The sequence below is a fragment of the Tupaia chinensis genome, unplaced genomic scaffold (genome assembly GCF_000334495.1).
Source record: "Tupaia chinensis unplaced genomic scaffold, TupChi_1.0 Scaffold000311_2, whole genome shotgun sequence".
In the NCBI taxonomy this organism is placed as follows: domain Eukaryota; kingdom Metazoa; phylum Chordata; class Mammalia; order Scandentia; family Tupaiidae; genus Tupaia; species Tupaia belangeri.
In genome coordinates, this window is record NW_006159803.1 from 3,082,430 (window position 1) to 3,086,961 (window position 4,532).

General features: G+C 40.0%; 1 protein-coding gene across 3 annotated transcripts in view; it reads right to left on the minus strand.

Annotated features, from left to right (window-relative positions):
* Positions 1 to 3,820, minus strand: part of CUNH11orf65 (chromosome unknown C11orf65 homolog) — a 27,626-nt gene extending 23,806 nt beyond the window's left edge. The window contains exons 1-2 of one of the 3 annotated variants that reach the window (XM_006150958.3): positions 3,674 to 3,817; positions 3,098 to 3,328 (exon numbers count right to left, since the gene is read on the minus strand). The gene's annotated coding sequence lies outside the window, so the exon portion shown is untranslated. Of the gene's footprint in view, positions 1 to 3,097; positions 3,329 to 3,673 lie in introns of all 3 variants that reach the window. The other 2 variants (XM_006150959.3, XM_006150957.3) reach the window with 2 other exon arrangements.
* Between the last annotated feature and the right edge of the window lie 712 nt (positions 3,821 to 4,532).

Consider the following 4,532-nt stretch of genomic DNA (forward strand, 5'->3'; position numbering starts at 1 on the left):
TCTCAAAAAAAAAAAAAAATTTTTTTGAATGGTTAACTAGGTCAGATAAAGACATTCTGCTCTTGTGTTATCAGAGGAATGATATACAAGAATTTTGTTTGTGTAGGTTATACAAATTACATAGAACATTTTTACTCTTCAGAATATATAATGAATAAAATACAAGGTATTTCCTTACATAAGACTGTGAGAACTCACTGCTTTTGGTAGTTTTCTTTCATATGACAAAAAAGGAAGACTAATGAACTTAAAATGACTGAAGATGGTTTACTTCTAGTTCATATTAGTACTTAATGTAACCCTGGACAAATAGCTTAACATCTTTAGGCTTCAGTTTTATCATTTGTAAAGTGACATCATTATAATAAACTAACTCCAAGGGCGTCTACAGTTGCACAACTCTGAATTTACATTATAAAGGACATAAGGCTCTAACGGTCACAAGTAAGAAGAAATGAAAAAAACTGTATTAAACACAGGGAGAAACATGAATTTTACTTAATCTCAGTTATTAATACTTTACGTTATAAATAAGTTACTCATATTTATAATAGTAATATGGGTCTAAGATGCTTTATCCTAGTACAAAGTGAATAAATTTTACCTAAAATTTTTTAACCCTCAACTGTTGTTTGTAAAATGTTTAATGTGTAAGGATTTACAAATCCCAAAGCCCTGAACTATTTAACATATAGCACACATGTAATATGTGCATTATATTTAGAGAAAGAGAGCTAAGAGAAAAAATTGTCTAAAGGATATGCCATTTATAAGAAAATAAAAAGAAAAATATTTTATATACTTTGCTATTTTCTTTTTTAAATAATTATGTAATTTTATTTTATTTTTTTTTAATTTAGAGAGGGACAGTGACAGAAAGTGAGAAAGCATACCACTAGATCTAGGACTCAAACCGCAGTTGGCCATGTGGGAGTCTAGCACCTCAACCACCACACCACCTGCCAGTTCCTACTTTCTTATTTTCTATTTTCATGTTTAAAATTACTCAGAAAAATAAAATAAAATAAATTGAGAAGCTTAAAAGTAAAGGTTTTTTTTTTTTTCCTATTTGTGTATATAACTGAGTTTTTAAAGGGACATTTGTAAGAGTAGGGAAAAAGTTCTGTATAAAAAAAAGTCTTTTTTTTTTTTTTTTTTAAATACAGGATCCTGATGTGTCACAATCCTCTTGCCTCAGCCCCCTGAATAGGGGTCTCATTAAATTGTTCAGGCCAGCACCCAGCTTGTGATCCTTGCCTTAGTCTCTCTGTGGCTGGGGTTACGGGCACATGCTGCTGATCCCAGCCTTTAGGTTAGATCAGGAATTGAACTCAGTTCTCTCCATGTGGTCTCGGCCTATGGAGGATAATGTTTTGACAGAGCACATCACTACAACTGTGCCTATGTCTTTAAAATCTCCCTATAAATAACCTAAACAATATAGGAGGCCTGGGAGATACTTAGGTCTTTGGGCTCTGAAGTAGGATAGATCAGGTTTAAATCTCAGCAAATACTTTGTATTTAATTCTGTGATCTTGCGAAAGTTATTTACCTTACTCATTTTTAAAGTTTTTGCCATAAGGTGCATGTACTCTCTGGAGAGAGACAGGAAGAAAGAAAGAGAACTCACCCCCTAATAGCTACACTGCAATCCTTCTCCTTCATTTTCCTCAGGATTCTGGGCATATACTGGACTGATTTTCAAGCTGGCAGGTCCAGGACTCAAACCACATGACCACGTGGGAGTCCATCGTCTTAATCATCACGCCACCTGCTGTCCCCCACTTATTTATTTATATTGCCAAGGACGCAAGTGTGCTCACCACAAGGAGAGAGAGAGAAAAAAAGAGAAAGAGAATGCATCCCCAATGGGGCATGGTCATACCACAATCATTTTTCTTCCATTTCTCTATCCTGTCAGTGTTTTGGGCATGCATACACATGCACCAAACATGTATTTTCGGAGAGCTATAATAGGGAGGAGGGTGGAAATGGATTCAGGGGATTTTTTTTTTTAATCTGAGAGATACTAAAGCATGTTAAGATGTTGTTAGGTTGACCCAGTAGTGAGGGAGAAATTAAAGGTGAAATTAAGGCAAAGATAAATAAAAGGGTAAAACTCTTTGAGTAGGTGTTAAGAGGGCACAGTCCAGAGCAGAAAAGGGGGTAATACAGTTGCTTAGATATGAAGTAATACTGATTTTTTTTTAAAGGTTTTTCACTATAGGGCGCATGCGCTCGCCAGACAGAGACATAGAGACAGAAAGCGAGAAATCACCCCCCAGGGGGGATGGTCACGCCGCAATCCCTTCTCCTCCATTCTCCTCTGGGATCCTGAGCACGCACGCACACGTGCCCAGCGTGAGTTTTAAGCCACTGAGTCCGGCACGTGAACTGCAGTTGACTACGTGGGAGTCCAGCGACATAGCCAGTATGCTAACTGCTGGTTCCCTAAGTAATACTGATTTTATATGGTTAGTATGAGGCTCCAAATAAATTAAGCAATGTGAAAATACTTCAAAACTGTAAGATACAAACAACTGCATAGGTCATGGCATATCTGACTACACCCAGTTGCCACTTGTAGATTAAGAAAGAAAGATTTTTTGCAAGCGTTTTACCTACTTCTGGAAATACTAGACCAAATCAATAAGTTTTATTACAGTGGCTCCAATGATTCATTTTTAGGCTTCTGAGAAAAAGCTCACAAAATATGTTAGAGTCTCCATTTCACTTGCTTTCAAATTTTAAATTTTTAAAATTTTGCTGTAAGTCACGAGTGCTCACTGGTGAGAAAGTGAGAAAGCCTTCTGCAAGGAGCAATCCACACAGCAATCCCTTCTCCATTCTTCTCTCTGAATTTTGGGCACCAAACACAGGTACCCCACATGATTCTCAAGTCACTGGGCCTGAGACTCAAACCACGCAATTGGCCATGTGGGATCCAATTGCCTTAACCACCTGGCCTGTTTCACTGCAAGGCCGGAAAACAATCTTAATCTGCTATGCTTTCTATTTTGCTTCCTCTACTACATTTTATTGAATAAGCAAATGTGTTTCATGGTCATGATCACTTTTCTATTTCACTTTTCTTTACCTTTGGTCCTTTATGAAGAGGGTGCAAGTGGAAAAGCGACTAATCTATCCCTTAAATACGCCTTTCCAGGTCTGGTGGTTAAGACAGCTTAAATTCCCACATGGGAAGGCTTGAGAAACACGCCTGGCATGCCCAAAATCCCGAAAAGAGGGAAAGATGGCAAAGAAAGGATCGTAGAGTGACGATTCCTAGTGGGATGTGGTTTCTCCTCTTTCTGGTGAGCCACTTTCTCTAGCAAAAAAAGAAAACAAAAAAAAGTTTTTCCCTTTTCCATCTCTACAAAGGCGTGAAAAACCATTCCTTGTGTGTAACAGAGTGAGAAAAAAAGTCCAGGAAACAAAGTGAAGTAGGCTAACAACTATTTCCCTCTTAGCCGGAAGGTGCACGAAGTAGTAACTGTGCAGAGTGGGGGCTTATGGGAAGGGAGGGTTGTCCCACCAGACCAACACTACTCCACCGAGGGCGAGCAAAGGAAGCTCTCGGGAAGGGGCAGTTCGAGGCTGGATTACGAACTAGCACCAGGAGGAACGAAACGGTGGGGCTTGGGATGAGGAACAGACGTCCAGGGTGTAGCACCTTCAGGACTCTGAAACCGGGAGGGCGCAGGCCAGTAGACAAAGTACCAGAGGGCAGGAAAGAAACACAGTCACGCCTTCGGCCAATCGTCGCTGGCCAGGACTCCGCTGGTTTCCTGAGCAACGAACGTCACAAGCGGAAATGACGTAAATCTAGTTCCGTTCGGACGCGCCCCCGCCTGCCCCTTTAGCTTCCTGTCTAGGCCCCGCCTCTCCTTCGCGAGCTTCCCGCCCTCTTTCAGAGCGCCGGAATCCGGAAGTGGACTTCGGAGACTGTTCCTGTCAGAAATTCTCGCTGCGGTTGGCATTGATACGAGGCAAAAGATTTTGGAAGGGAAACCAAAGTGATTGTGAAGTTGGGCTCAAGGTATTTATAAAGCCCGGTCACTTCAACCAAGGACTTAAAAAATATTGGAGAAATATAGTGGAATATTTGATTTAGTTTTCTCATTTGTGAATAAGAAAACATCCTTCTAGCTATATGGTAGGTCTTGGTCAAGGCCAAAGAGTAAGTGACACGTGGCTGGAGTCTAATGTTATTTCTAGAATTTAAACTCCTTACCGGGTTAAACCTAAACCAGTTTTAAAGTGAAGATGGATGACCTCTTTAATGAATTTAACTTTTTTTTAATTAAAAAAAATTTTTTTTTAATTTTTTACCAGAGGACATGTGCCCTGCCTGCAGAGAGAAAGAGAGAAAGCAACCTGGATGGGGAATAGTCATGCCACAACCCCTTCTCTATTTCTCCTCCCTTTTGGTATTTTGTTCATACCTGCACGTACCCTAACTGAGTTTCTCAGGCACAGGTTCAGGGACTGGAACCACACAGTAAGCCATTTGGGATCCAGCAGCCTTAACT